The sequence below is a fragment of the Dermochelys coriacea genome, chromosome 3 (assembly GCF_009764565.3).
Source record: "Dermochelys coriacea isolate rDerCor1 chromosome 3, rDerCor1.pri.v4, whole genome shotgun sequence".
Taxonomy (NCBI): Eukaryota; Metazoa; Chordata; order Testudines; family Dermochelyidae; genus Dermochelys; species Dermochelys coriacea.
Genome location: NC_050070.1, coordinates 28,834,056 through 28,849,396, shown reverse-complemented (window position 1 = coordinate 28,849,396; position 15,341 = coordinate 28,834,056). Strand labels below are relative to the sequence as shown.

General features: G+C 42.9%; 1 long non-coding RNA gene across 2 annotated transcripts; it reads right to left on the bottom strand.

Annotated features, from left to right (window-relative positions):
• Positions 1–1,304: 1,304 nt before the first annotated feature.
• On the bottom strand, positions 1,305–15,019 carry LOC122459218. 2 transcript variants are annotated; one of them, XR_006279752.1, is made up of 4 exons: positions 14,908–15,019; positions 6,126–6,299; positions 3,990–4,082; positions 1,305–2,213 (listed from the first exon to the last, which is right to left on the bottom strand). It is a non-coding gene; the product is annotated as an uncharacterized LOC122459218 (long non-coding RNA). The 2 variants fall into 2 exon arrangements; XR_006279751.1 differs by having other exon boundaries at positions 1,305–4,082.
• Between the last annotated feature and the right edge of the window lie 322 nt (positions 15,020–15,341).

Below are 15,341 nucleotides of genomic sequence, written 5' to 3'. Positions count from 1 at the left end.
TACATAGAGGACAGGAGCTGTTTAAAATAATTATGGTGTTGTCATAAAAAGGACAGTATGAGGGAGGTGTATAAAATAATTCTGAAATAGTAACAGCAATAACTGTGAAAAATGCTAAATTTTCATATATTAATTGAAATGTATTACAAGAGCTCGTGTTTCCATTTGAAAGGAGATGAACAAGTCTAAAGCACTGATCCCTTATTTTAAAAATAAGAATGGCACTTTTATTTTTCTTTGTGTTTTTTCCTTCCAATGCCTGTTAATTATTAAGGCATCAAATCCTGAAGTCCTTTACTCAATTTTTTCCTCTCCTTACTCAGAGAAAACTTCAAACAAGATTTGGCCCCAGCAGCGTATAGGAACTGGACAGTGTTTCACTACTGCCAGATTACAAACAAAAATAACCAAAGTACAGTCTGAGTCAAAATTTTCTTCTGGATGATTAATAACACTGCACAGGTATTGTATCTACAGTGTCAGAGAACTTTACAAACATTAGTGAATGTAGTTTCAGAACCACCCTCTGATATAGATGAGAATTTTTATCATAACTTTACTGCTAGGGGAACTGAGGCATCGCAAGGTATCAAATTCCTTCCCCACTCTGAACTCTAGGGTACAGATGTGGGGATCTGCATGAAAAAAACCCCAAGCTTATTTTTACCAGCTTAGGTTAAAACTTCCCCAAGGTACAAACTATTTTACCTTTTGCCCTTGGACTTAGATGCTTGGTGGTGGCAGCAATAAACAGATATATAACAGGGAAAGATCCCACTTGGAAACGTCTTCCCCCACCCCCCAAATCCTCCCAAACCCTACACCCCCTTTCCTGAGGAAGGTTTGATAAAAATCCTCACCAATTTGCACAGGTGAACACAGACCCAAATCCTTGGATCTTAAGACCAATGAAAAAGCAATCAGGTTCTTAAAAGAAGAATTTTAATTGAAGAAAAAGTAAAAGAATCACCTCTGTAAAATCAGGATGGTAAATACTCTACAGGGTAATCAGATTCAAAACATAGAGAATCCCTCTAGGCAAAACCTTAAGTTACAAAAAGACACAAAAACAGGAATATACATTCCATTCAGCACAACTTATTTTATCAGCCATTTAAACAAAACAGAATCTAATGCATATCTAACTAGATTGCTTATTAACCCTTTACAGGAGTTCTGATCTGCATTCCTGCTCTGGTCCCGGCAAATGCCAACACACAGACTGAGAGAACCCTTGTTTCTCCCCTCTCCATCTTTGAAAGTATCTTGTCTCCTCATTGGTCATTTTGGTCAGGTGCCAGCGAGGTTATTCTAGCTTCTTAACCCTTTACAGGTGAAAGGGTTTTCCTCTGGCCAGGAGGGATTTAAAGGTGTTTACCCTTCCCTTTATATTTATGACATAAGGTTAGGTCTGTTGGCCAAAATCAGAGAGACAGTCCATGTTAAAACTGAGGAACGAAGGCCCCAAAACATTTAAGCATCTATTTCAGTTTAAGTCAATGGTACATAAGCACATGATTAAGTGTTTTGCTGAATTGAGGCCCAGATCTCTGAACTCCCAGTCTTCTGCCTCACTCATAAAGCTTTCCTTTCTTAGTTCTGACCTTTCGCAGCACATTTCTGAATCCCTTATGTACGCTGAAAGCTGAAGTAAGAAAAAAATCAACAGGGAATGTTGCCAATTTCATTTTTAAATGATGGGCTAGGAAATGCACTGGGTTTTGTGTGTTCAGACTTCATACTCACTGTCTATAAATTCCCCATCTCCCATCTCAGGAACTCACAGGCCAAAACAGTAGGTGATGTCAGCCCCAAGAGAATTACTAGCTACAGTAAACTTTTGACACCTATGTGCAGCAGACAAACATTATTTCCATAAGTGTAGATTTAAAAATGATTCCTGCAAAAGGGGACTTGTTGCTTCATTCTCAAAACACTGGGGTATTTTACAGTATTTCACCAAGTTGATTTATATTTGGAGCAATAATAATATAGACTACACTGACAGAATCATGAAATTATTTCCAACATGTCATGCCCCACCTTCATTATTCTTTATTGTCCTAAAGCAGAAGATAACATTTCTTGAGTCAGAAACCCGTGCCTTTGGTAGAATGTCCACCTTTTATACTAAAATTCCATTGCACTTTCTTTGTGTTTTCAGACTTCTACACACACTGTTCTGCTTACTTTGAAGGATCAGCGATTTCAACCTAGTAGGGCAACAGTGAGAGATGACGAGTGAGTGAAAACTTTTATTGTTTGATGACGATGGAAGCTGGAGCTTTGCTATATTCATCCATTTATGTATTCATCCATTTATGTGCTGTAATAGTAATAAGGCTGTATCAGATTACATATGTTAGAGCTAGAAAAGATCTACTACGTCAGAGATTATATCCTTGCAGAACATTCCCCATTCTCTTCCCTGTTGAGGTCAACTTTCACAAAGGTGATGATCACACCCTCTGACTCCAATTTCCTCCCTCTAATTTCTACCTCTGGCCTTCAGCTTCGGACCACTCTCCCACCCACCACTTGGATTGTGCCTTAGGCCTTTTCTTTACTAAGAGCTGCCTCTTCTCAGATCTCTCACTTGCCATGTTCTCTCTTTTTGATCATCAAGTCAGTTCTTTTTGCATTACCTATGCTCATCCTGTCCCCAGCCTGCTCATCTGCCCCCTTCTGTGGTATCCACCCAATCTACATCCCTAATTTCTTTCCATTCTTTCTTTGACCCTCCTCCTTTCTCATCTCCAGGAATTCCAGGGTTAATTCTCCACTGCTGATTCTCCCCCAGTACTCCAGCCATCACACTTACATCGAACCCAGGCACATACTTAGCATGTTTCCTCTGCTCCTGGACACATTTGGAGAAAATACATTTGTCGTCCCTTCCTTCAATATCACCATCTTACTAACAAAACAGTTCTACTTGTTTTTCACATTGACTTCCAAGTCTATAACCTCTGACAACCATTTGTCCTTAGGTGGTTTTTAAAATTAAAATAACTATAAACAGACATTTTGACCTGCACAATTGTTATAAATAACTGTGCAATAGTAGGAAGGTGGGTTATTTTTATTTTTTGTTTTGTTTTTTTGCTATTAAAGCCAATATATTGTTGAGCAATGTAATGCAAGTGATACAATCCATTATATATCTCCTTACAGGTTTAATACAAATGGTCATTTGTTTGTATTAATATCCAACAGTACTGTCAAACCATGATTGAAAGGCAAGGACTTTCAGAGGTAAAATCTAAAATCATACACTTTTTTCCTAAAGCTACCATTCAGAAATTAATAACATGTTTCTTACTCATTGGTGATTATCTTTATTTTAATAATTTATTTCAACGTAAAACTAACACTTAAACATTCCATTTAGCAGTTGAAAGTATTATACCAAAAGGCAGGAACCGATATAAATATCTATTCCTGCTGTTTCCTGAAAGGAACCTTCCAGTCCCAGAGTGACCCTTTGATAGCTATTCTCAGTACTGGTGAGTCATTCATTAGAGCCTTTGAGTCATAGATGGTATCAGTTTCATATATAGGCAGCGAATCACAACTGTATTCGCTATATAAAGAATGACAGTATCAGTAGGAGATAAATTACTTCAGCAAAGTGTTTCTATTTTCTTGCTTTTCCTCATCTTAATTTAATATCTTTTGGTTCCTGTGGACATTCATTATTGAAATGTATTGTGTCACCTGCAGTCACTTACAAACTTTATTTTGATCAGCTTGATAGGGAGAAAAAAAATCAAATTTACTGGGCTTTATTATGCTGTAACTGGAACAGATGTCTCTAGGCAAAGGATATTTTAGAATGACATTGAATGTGTCTTTATTCCTCTGAGAGATTATAGTTTATAGTCAAATAGTCAAGTGAAGGAAATTTTTGATAGAACTAATTCTAGGACATAATTTATATCTATCTTCCATAGTCATGAAAGAAATTGTAGATAGATCATTTTTGTTACTTGAATTTTAATGAACGGCATTCCTATTCAATACCTGTACATCTGCAGCTCTTCACATTTTCACCTTTTGTGAAAGAAAAACAAATGGAATTTCTAATATGGGGGGAAAAACAAGAGTTAAATCACCTACTGTTTTACAGACAGATGCTTCCATCATTTAGGGCCCGACTCATTGTAGATGCAGATTCTGCTACCTTTAACCATGTCACCCATTAAGAGCTGTCCTTATTAGAATTACAAATTCTATCCCTCCTCCTCTCCACCCCTTTCAGATCACCTCTAGGTATTTGAGTGATGCCTACATGAGTATTTCATTATCAGCTGTCTCTGCACAGGTGTTGTAGGAAGATTCTCAAAAATGTCTTTTTTTAGATACAATTTTTAGGACACACAAATACAGATTCAGGTTAAAAAATTCACTGTCATTTGATAAATGAACAAGAAATGGAAAAGATGAAATGTGAGTAATGCATATTGTTACTACAGGTCTATGAAAAACAGCTGTGTTGGAACCGCAATAACTGCTGCTGGATATTGGGTTGCTGGCTTTTTTCCCCAGCCCACGGAAGATTAAACACCAAGCTCTGATTTCCTTCAGGTCCTTCCCTCAGGGCCTGGCTTGTTAATTAATAAAAAACACTCACAAAGCAATACAAAACAAAGCTATTTCCCTGACCAGCATAGGCTCTAGGGACCCAGAGGCCTTACACTCTGCACCCCTCTGTCTGCTCCAAGGCCAATCACAGGCACCATCCTCTCTCCTGTAGCTCCTTTCTTAGCCCTTTACAGTTTACACCCGACCTTGCTTCCCCTACTGGGTCTAACAGTCAAAGAGGGCTTACCCCAGGCCCTTAAAAGGGCAGACCACCCTGTTAATGTGTTTGTGTATTGATGTGGTTTCAAGCACATTATAATGGGCTACTCTTCCCCCTTTAGCAAGGCTGCAGGTGGGTGTGGTTTAAGGTATGCTGGGGGAATAGGATTGAAACAAATAGTCTTCTTTGGAAAAAAGAAAAGGAGTACTTGTGGCACAAGTACTCCTTTTCTTTTTTGCAAATACAGACTAACACGGCTGCTACTCTGAAACCAGTCTTCTTTTGGTGGGTGGTGCTGCTTTTTGCCAGGGAGAAGGGTGCTGTTAAAGCTCTGACTGCATTAAAAGTAGAGTTTCCATTGGGGTAATTTTCTCATGGAAAATGCAATTTCCACAAAACTGAAATTTTTCATTGGAAAGTTTTGATTTTTTTCCCCCCAAAATCAATTTTCTCTTAGGAAAATTGACATGAAATATTTCATTTATCTGAGCAATCCATTTGTTTGTCCCAAATCAGAATATTTAATTTTTGAACAGACCTGAAATGTTTTGTTTCAAAACATTCTACTTCATTCTCCTTTTGTGGCACATTAGAATCATAGACTCATAGAAGATTAGGGTTGGAAGAGACCTCAGGAGGTCATCTAGTCCAACCCGCTGCTCAAAGCAGGACCAACCCCAACTAAATCATCCCAGCCAGGGTTTTGTCAAGCCAGACCTTAAAAACCTCTAAGGATGGAGATTCCACCACTCCCTAGGTAACCCATTCCAGTGCTTCACCACCCTCCTGCTGAAATAGTTTTTCCTATTCAACCTGTACCTCCCCCACTGCATTGCTCCTGGGTCTATCATCTGCCACCACTCAGAACAGTCTAACTTCATTTTCTTTGGAACCCTCCTTCAGGTAGTTGAAGGCTGCTATCAAATCCCCCCTCACTCTTCTCTTCTGCAGACTAAATAACCCCAGTTCCCTCAGCCTCTCCTCATAAGTTATGTGCCCCAGTACCCTAATCATTCTCGTTGCCCTCTGTTGGACTCTCTCCAATTTATCCACATCCTTTCTGTAGTGGGGGGCCAAAACTGGATGCAATTTGGCATTACCAGTGCTGAATAGAGGGGAATAATCATTTTCCTTGATCTCCTGGCAATGCTCCTCCTAGTGCATTGCATATGGGGTTGTAGTACTGGTCCCTATTCTCTCCAATGAACTAGGCTTTCTGGAGGACATCTTCCATGAGGCACAGGGACACTCTGGAATGCCGTTCTGGTATATTTTTGAGGATCTGTAATGGCATTCCGGTCGTTCCAGTGCTATCACTTACCAGAAGTAGTGCACATACATTCCAGAACTTCTTTTTAGGACGGAAGCACGGATGTAGCAGTGTTCTGACTTCACTCCAACTGAACTACACAATTCATCATGGAAGTCACATGACTGTTAGGTGCATTGTGGAAGCCTAGCCCATGAGGGATTGAGAGTGCATCAGGATCCCGCACTGTAACTCCAATAAGGCAATATATTGTCAAAAGGAAATATAATTTAATGTTGAAATGACCTAAAACATTTTGATTTCAGAAATGTTGCCGTGAGACTGTGAAAAACCCATCTTAAAGAACTACAACACAAGGGGGTAACCTTCATTTTTTCATAGGCATTGTGCTGGCCTTTTGCATGAATTTTAGAAAAGAGACTTAAAACAGCTAAGCAGCCTGTACGCTATGATTTTCATTTCAACTGGAAGTCTCAAAACAAAACATTTTGACATTTCCGAATAGATATTTTTTGAAATTTCTTTTTGACAGAAAATTTGGAAATTTCAACTTTTCATCATATTTCAGGATGAAAAGACAGGTTGAAATATCAGAATTGTACATGGGATGGAAATTCTGAATTTTGCACAGCTCTAATTAAAAATGTGTTAGATTTCCACACAATGTGGTCTGGCCTCATTCCTTTGGATAATCCTGATGTTACAATATCATGTGATCAACCTGCTAAGCAGGGGACTTCATTTCTCACCAGTCACTTCCCCACTGTAACCCTTTCTCTTGACCAGATAGGCGGAAGGACCCTGACCAGGAAGTGACTGGGAACTCTTGGCCCTTGAGGTTAGGTTGAATTTAGCAGTGTTAGATTGATATAAACCTGCACCTGTCCACACAATGAAGCCATTTTTGTCAACTTAATGGGCTCTTAAAATTGATTTCTGTACTCCTCTCCCAAAGAGGGGATTAGTGCTGAAATCGACCTTGTGGGGTCGAATTTGGGTTAGTGTGGAAGTAATTCAATGGTATTGGCCTCCGGGAACTATCCCACAGTGCTCATTGTGACCGCTCTGGACAGCACTCTCAACTCAGATGACTGACCAGGTAGACAAGAAAAGCCCCGCGAACTTTTGAATCTCATTTCCTGTTTGGCCAGTATGGTGAGCTCATCAGCAGAGGTGACCATGGAGTCCCAGAATCGCAAAAGAGCTCCAGCATGGACTGAACGGGAGGTACTGGAACTGATCTCTGTATGGGGAGACGAATCCATGCTATCAGAACTCCGTTCCAAAAGACGAAATGTCAAAACATTTGAAAAAAATCTCCAAGGGCATGAAGGAAAGAGGCTATAACAGGGACCCACAGGAGTGCTGCATGAAACTTAAGGAGCTTAGGGAAGCCTACCAAAAACCCAAGAGGTAAACACCCACTCGGGGTCAGAGCCCCAGACATTCTGCTTCTATGATGAACTGCATGCAATTCTAGGGGGGTGCCTCTACCACTGCCCCACCCCTGTATGTGAACTACTGCAAAGATGAGTCTCACACAACAGGGATGAGGATTTTGGGGACAAGGAAGATGATAGCACACACCAGGCAAGCGGAGAAACCGTTCTCCCCGACAGCCAGGAACTGTTTATCACCCTGGATTCAATACCCTCCCAACCCATGTTCCCAGACCTTGAAGGTGGAGAAGGCAGCTCTGGTGAGTGTACCTTTGTAAATATAATACACGTGTAACCCTTCTGCCCATCAGAGTTGGCAGCACCAAGGGCTGGGTTCAGTATCTAGGGGTTCCATTCCAATAACACAATGCAAAACCGGCTCGAGCCCCCACCCAGTGACCTGGGACAAATATATACCCCCCCCCCCGCTGAGTGCCTCTAAGAGGCAATACTTCCCCTCTCACAAGCACAGAGTCTGAGTGTAGCAAAAGCCTTTTAATAACAGAGAGAAACAATGTGGCATTATGTTGGGAAAACACCATCAACAGGATTCATAACACAACCCATGAGCAAAAACCCACCCAAGCAAATTGGGGTGTGTCCTTTCCCTTTGGTTCTTGAGTCCAGGAACCCAAAGTCCCAAAAGTCCAACAACCCAAAAGTCTCTGTCCTTGGTCAGTGCAGCCCCAGAGTTCGAAAGTTTATCTGCAGAGTTTTACCTCTCAACCTGGATGGAGATGGGGGGGGTTTAAGGGGCACCTTACATGGTCCAAAGTTGATTGCCCCACCTCTCCATGGGGCTCTGCTCCACCAGCCATCCCACAAATCACTCTGCTCTGCCAGCCGCCCCCATGAGCTGCTCCAGGCATCCAATAAACTGCTCCACTCCACCAGCCGCTTTGCTCTGCCAGCCATCCCATGAGCCGCTCCAGCCGTCCCACAAACTGCTCTGCTCTGCCAGCCACTCTGCAAATTGCTCCACACTATATCTTCAGGCTCCCCCACTACTTAACACAACACTCAGTGATTTCAGCTCTTAGTAAGTTTAGCTCTTTTGTGATTTCAGCTTGTAGTTGGAGAGCCTCAGTGTTGGTGCACCATTGGCCCAAAGTGAATTCAGCTCAGCAGCCTATAACTAGACTCCTAATGGAATCAAAATTAGCTCTGATATCCCATAGGGGAGACAGAAAGAAATACAATTAGCATGTAAAGCCCTCACCAGGAGACCTATACCACCAAGTATCAATACCTGTCCCCAACCTCTCTCCATTCACTGGGAGTTGGAACCCATGACCCTTGCCTAGTGAGTGCTGCTTAGTTGATGGTGAGTCCCTCCATCATAACAAGAGGCCAAGTACCAATCAGGATAATAACAGTTTATTCCTGTACCAATAACAGAGAAACTGGGGCTCCTACAGCAGCCAAAGTGACCATTTAGGTAGGGTGGGTGTGCCTATGCAAATGAGATCAGCCACTGAAGTTCTTTTCCACAACCCTCCATGACTCACCACCAGATGTCAGGGTAGAGCTCTTCCAGACTCTGCTTACACACAGTTAAGAAGCAAGTGTGTTTAAAGATTAATTTGCCCTGAAGACTTGGGATGCATTCACAGCCAGTACAGCTACTGGAAAAGTCTGTTAACGTGTCTGGGGATGGGGCAGAAATCCTCCAGGGATATCTCATTGAAGCAGTCCTGGAGGTACTCTCAAAGCCTTTGCAAAAGGTTTCTGGGGAGGGCAGCCTTATTGCATCCTCCATGATAGGACACTTTACTACAGCAAGCCAGAAGCACGTAGTCTGGAATCATTGCATAAGAAAACATGGCAACGTGTGGTTCCAGTGTTTGCTGGCATTCAAGCAACATCCGTTCTTTATCTCTCTGTATTATCCTCAGGAGAGTGATATCATTCATGGTCACCTGGTTGAAATAAAGGAATTTTATTAAGGGGACATCAGAGGAGGCCATTCCTGCTGGGCTGTGTGCCTGTGGCTGAAAAGAAATCATCCCGGCTGTTAGCCACGCTGTGGGCAGAGGGGTGAAGCGATTATCCCAGAGAATTGGATGTGTGTGTGTTGGGGGGGGGGGGTTAGTTGGGTTTGTGCTGCACGTTAACCTGAAAACATCAGCCCCTCTTTTTAAATGGCCAATGTGTCTTTTTCAATTTTAATCTCCCTTTTTTCCCTCCCGCAGCTGCAAATGCTTCAACACTGCGACTAGCATCTCCTCCAGAGGCTAGCGCAGATAAGAAGTTGAAAAAAACGCACTCGCAATGAAATGTTCTCTGAGCTCATGCAGCCCACCCAAACTGAAAGAGCGCAGCAGAAAGCATGGAGGCAGACAATGGCAGAGTCCACGAAAGCACAAAATGAACATGAGGACAGGAGGGATGCGAGAGAGGATAGATGGCTGGAGCAACAGGAGAGGTGGCAGCAGTGTGATGAAAGGAGGCAGGATGCAATGCTGAGGCTACTGAAGGATCAAACCGGTATGCTCCGGCATCTGGTAGAGCTGCAGGAAAGGCAGCAGGAGCACAGACCACCACTGCAGCCCCTGTGTAACCAACGGCCCTCCTGCCCAGGTTCCATAGCCTCCTCACCCAGATGCCCAAGAATGCAGGGGATGGGGGGCTCCAGGCACCCAACCACTCCACTCTAGAGGACTGTCTAAGCAACAGAAGGCTGGCCTTCAATAAGTTTTGAAGTGCAGTGTGGCCTTATCCTTCCCTACTCCCCTCACCCCACCCGGTGCTTCCCTCCTCCCCCACCTCTCCCGGGCTACCTTGGCAGTTATCCTCTTATTTGTGTGACGAATTAAGAAAGAATGTATGAATTTGAAACAACGACTTTATTGCCTCTACAAGTGGTGTTCGAAGGTGGGAGGGGAGGGTGGTTGACTTACAGGGAAGTAGAGTGAACCAAGGGGGCAGGTTTTCATCAAGGAGAAACAAACAGAACTATCCCACCGTAGCCTGGTCAGCTATGAAACTGGTTTTCAAAGCTTCTCTGATGTGCAGCGCACCCTGCTATGCTCTTCTAACCACCCTGATGTCTGGCTGTGCATAACCAGTGGCCAGGAGATTTGCCTCAACTTCCCACCCTGCCATAAATGTCTCCCCCTTACTCTCACAGATATTGTGGAGAACACAGCAAGCAGTAATAACAATGGGAATATTGTTTCACTGAGATCTAATCGAATCAGTAAACTGCGCCAGCATACTTTTAAATGCACATTCTACCACCATTCTGCACTTGCTTAGCCTATAGTTGAACAGCTCCTGACTACTGTCCAGGCTGCTTGTGTATGGCTTCATAAGCCATGGCATTAAGGGGTAGGCTGGGTCCCCAAGGATAACTATAGGCATTTCAACATCCCCAACAGTTATTTTCTAGTCTGAAAAGTAAGTCCCTTGCTGCAGCTGTTCATACAGACCAGAGCTCCTGAAGATGCAAGCATCATGTACCTTTCCTGGCCATCCAACGCTGATGTTGGTGAAATGTCCCTTGGGATCCACCAGTGCTTGCAGCACCATTGAAAAGTACCCCTTGCGGTTTATGTACTTGCTGCCCTGGTGGTCCGGTCCCAAGACAGGGATATGCGTTCTGTCTATTGCTCCACCACAGTTAGGGAATCCTATTGCAGCAAAGCCATCCACTATGACCTACACATTTCCCAGACTCACTGTCCTTGATAGCAGCAGCTCAGTGATTGCATTGGCTACTTGAATCACAGCAGCCCCCATAGTAGATTTGCCCACTCCAAATTGATTCCCAACTGACAGGTAGCTGGTCTGGCATTGCAAGCTTCTACAGTGCTATTGCCACTCACTTGTGAACTGTGAGGGCTGCTCTTATCTTGGTATTCTTGCACTTCAGGGCAGGGGAAAACAAGTCACAAAGTTCCATGAAAGTGCCCTTATGCATGCGAAAGTTTCACAGCCACTGGGAATCATCCCAGACATGCAACACTATGCAGTCTCACCACTATGTGCTTGTTTCCCGGACCCAGAATCAGCATTCAACCGCATGAGTCTGCCCCATTGCCACCAGGATGGCCAAATTGTCGGGGTCCGGCTTTAAGAGAAGTCTGTGTCCATGTCCTCTTCACTCTTGTCACTGTACTGCCATTGCCTCCTTACCTGCTTTTGCAGGTCTGGTTCTGTATATACTGCATGATAATGCGCGAGGTGCGAGACAATGCTCATAACTGCCGCGATGATCTGAGCAGGCTCCATGCTTGCCGTGGTATGGCATCTGCAAGAGAGTAGGGTTGTAGGGGAAGCAGTGGTTGGATGACCAGTTTTGCAGACCTACTGCACTGTCTGCTGCCAGGACACAACAGCTCAGCAGGCTGCACGCTTGCCGTGGTATGGTGAGACAAGAGCAGCCGAGCAGAGTTGCAGTGGAAGCGGCCCTGCGAGACCACCAGGAGAGCAGGAGCACCGAGTGGCAACAGAAGCGGTGGATGACGATGATGACGGTTACCAGTCCTACTGCACCATCTGCTGAAAGCAGTATGGCGCCCACACGGAAAAAAGGCGTGGAACGATTGTCTGCCATTGCTGGAGGGCAGGGCGATTGACGACATGTACCCAAAACCACCCGCTGCAATATTTTTGCCCCATCAGGCATTGGGAGCTTAACTCAGAATTCCAATGAGCAGCGGAGACTGCTGGAACTGTGGGATAGCTACCCACAGTGCAACACTCTGAAAGTCAAAGCTAGCCTCAGTACTGTGGATGAACTCCACCAACTTAATGCGCTTAGTGCATTAGTGTGGGGACACACACAATCGACTGTATAAAATCACTTTCTAAAAAATCGAGTTCTATAAATTCGACCTAATTTCGTAGCGTAGACATACCCTTGGGCAGCAGCAGACTCATGGCCAGCCAAGAGCTGCAGAGAAGTCAGATGAGAGAACCCCCCAGGAACTGTGTGCAGAAGTATGTATAGGGCCAGAAATTAGAGCTGGGTGTAGGTATTGTGGGACTTATGGAAGAGCAGAAGTGATTGGGCAGAGAGACAGCATAGAAAGGCCTCTGTGTGAGAGACACCACTAAGTCAGCCTTTTAACATAACTGGATGTAATTATATGGGAACATTTTGAATAACAAACTATTCAAAGCTGCACAGCATGCCTCAGTTACAATTCTGGTACTGAGTCTCTGATTTCTCACTCTTGAACTAATACCTTATTCTCAGTACATGCATAAGATTAGAAATATTTTAAACGGGGAGGTTTAAGTAAAACATCAAAAAGGCTACTGAAAAATGATAATTTAGTGTGAAGAATGGTGATAGGAGAAATCACTGGTTACTCCCAAGAAAACGCAGGAAGTTATCACATAAATTTACTCCATGTAGGAAGGGGAATGTACTCTTAATGCTTTTGTCAAGATCCCTTCCCCACTCTAACCTCTAGGGTACAGATGTGGGGACCTGCATGAAAACCTCCTAAGCTCACTTTTACCAGCTTAGGTTAAAACTTCCCCAAGGTACAAACTATTTTACCCTTTGTCCTTGGACTTCCACTGCCACCACCAAACATTTGACTGGTTACTGGGAAACCGTTGTTTGGAAATGTCTGTCCCCCCAAAATCCTCACCAAAACCTTTCACCCCCCTGCCTGGAGAAGGCTTGACAAAAATCCTCACCAATTTGCATAGGTGACCACAGACCCAAACCCTTGGATCTTAACAACAATGAAAAAAAGCATTCAGTTTCTTACAAGAAGAATTTTAATATAAGAAAAGGTAAAAAGAATCACCTCTGTAAAATCAGGATGGTAAATACCTTACAGGGTAATTAGATTCAAAACATAGAGAATCCCTCTAGGCAAAACCTTAAGTGACAAAAAAGACACAAAGTCAGGAATATCCATTCTATTCAGCACAGCTTATTTCCTCAGCCATTTAAAGAAATCATAATCTAAGGCATATCTAGCTAGATTACTTACTAAATTCTAAGACTCCATTCCTGTTCTGTCCCCAGCAAAAGCATCACACAGACAGACCGAGACTCTTTGTTTCTCCCCCTCTCCAGCTTTGAAAGTATCTTGTCTCTTCATTGGTCATTGTGGTCAGGTGCCAGTGAGCTTATCCTAGCTTCTTAATTCTTTACAGGTGAAAGGGTTTTTTCCTCTGGTCAGGAGGGATTTTAAAGGTGTTTACCCCTCCCTTTATTTTTATGACAGCTTTAAATCTCTGACCATACACTTTCCAGATAATGTTGTTAGGTGGAAGTCTGCATGAAAAGGCCTTTTAGACATTTGGGCTAGCATGTATTATAATTTTATAAATGAGACGTGCATGTTGCTATTTTATAGGCCTACCTTTTTTTAACATTTTAACATTTAACGTTTTTTAAGAAGTCATAGATCTGTGAAAAAGTTTATGAAACTGATTATACCTTCATGGCATGCCTTCTCTTATGTTTATTTATTTAAAAGCTGATAAAACTTAGATAGGAAACAAATACTTCTTCAATCTGTGTAATTTTCTGTTTCTTATTCTAACCCATATTTAACATAATAATCTGTTCCACAGCTTTTAGATAATCTTTAAGAGCTGGCACCAGTACCAATAATCTTCATTTCATATTAATTCACAACTAAGAAATATTAGGATCTTTGTTGTTTTTCCCCTTGGGTTGGCTGAAAGCCCATGATCAAACATAGTTTTCTTCAGCTCTTGAAGGAAAACTAAACGGAGTATCTTGCTCAGCTGCTGCAGAGGTTAAATATCCATATTTCAGACCCAGATTGAATATATAGCTGAATCGGCATTTCTCTGGGTTTGTATAATCTAGGTATGATTCAGTGAGCTATGGTAAAGTGAGTATGCTGCGATGATGGAGACACTGTTAATGTACACATTGTTTAGTGTAAATAGAGGTCCCCTTTGTCTGATTTTGAAAAGTCTAGAATTTTTTAGAATTCTGGCATCCTGTGCTTTGTCTGAACACACTAGGTACATGTTGAAGTAGGTACCCTGAGAAGCCACTAAGGTTTGCATGGTCATTGAGTTGTACTCCCATGTTTTAATGTGCTCCTGGGCTTGTTTGTGGAAGGGGTGTGTCCATCAATAGCTTCTACACAATTCACATAATCCTGTTGTTTAAAATCTCTGGCACATATGACACCTTGATCACCTGCTGCTGCAATAAATGATGTACAGTCATGCACACTTCCATGACAATGGCTCCCACCATGGACTTCCCAAACGGGTGCTTGACTGGACAGAATGTACCAAGAATAGCCACCTTCCACCAGGTAATCACCTCTCTCCATTCCATGTCATTGGAGCTATCATCCTATTAGTCTGGCCTAGCTCATCACAGATGTACAAGAAAGCCTCCTTTCTCATTTTAAAGTTATGCAGCCATTACTACTCACCTCAGGTCTTGACAACAACTTAGGCCCGCCAGTCTGTGATTATGGTCTAAACTGAAATGTGGCACTCCACTTGGTAGATATCATCCTTGAGCACTACATGGATCTGGCTACCTAGGGGATGGGAGGTGTGTTCATTTTACCATGAACTTGTCTTGCTCTCTCTATATCCTGCCAGAACACCCTCCATTGCTTTGCGACAGCCACCTTAACGCCTTGCAACTATTTTTCAAAAGTTCCAGTTGAAGCTTTCCTCACCAAGCAAGGGCTAAACTGTTGTCCTGGTCTGTGTTTTGAGAACAGGTCTTTGAAGTGGTGCCAGTTCCCAGAGGTATGTGGGAGTTTCCCAGTGAATTATGGGATTTGACCTTTCCCCTCCAAATTCTACTGGGCCTTCCTACAGAAAGCTTTTTAAAACTCCTTGCAAGCCACCACTT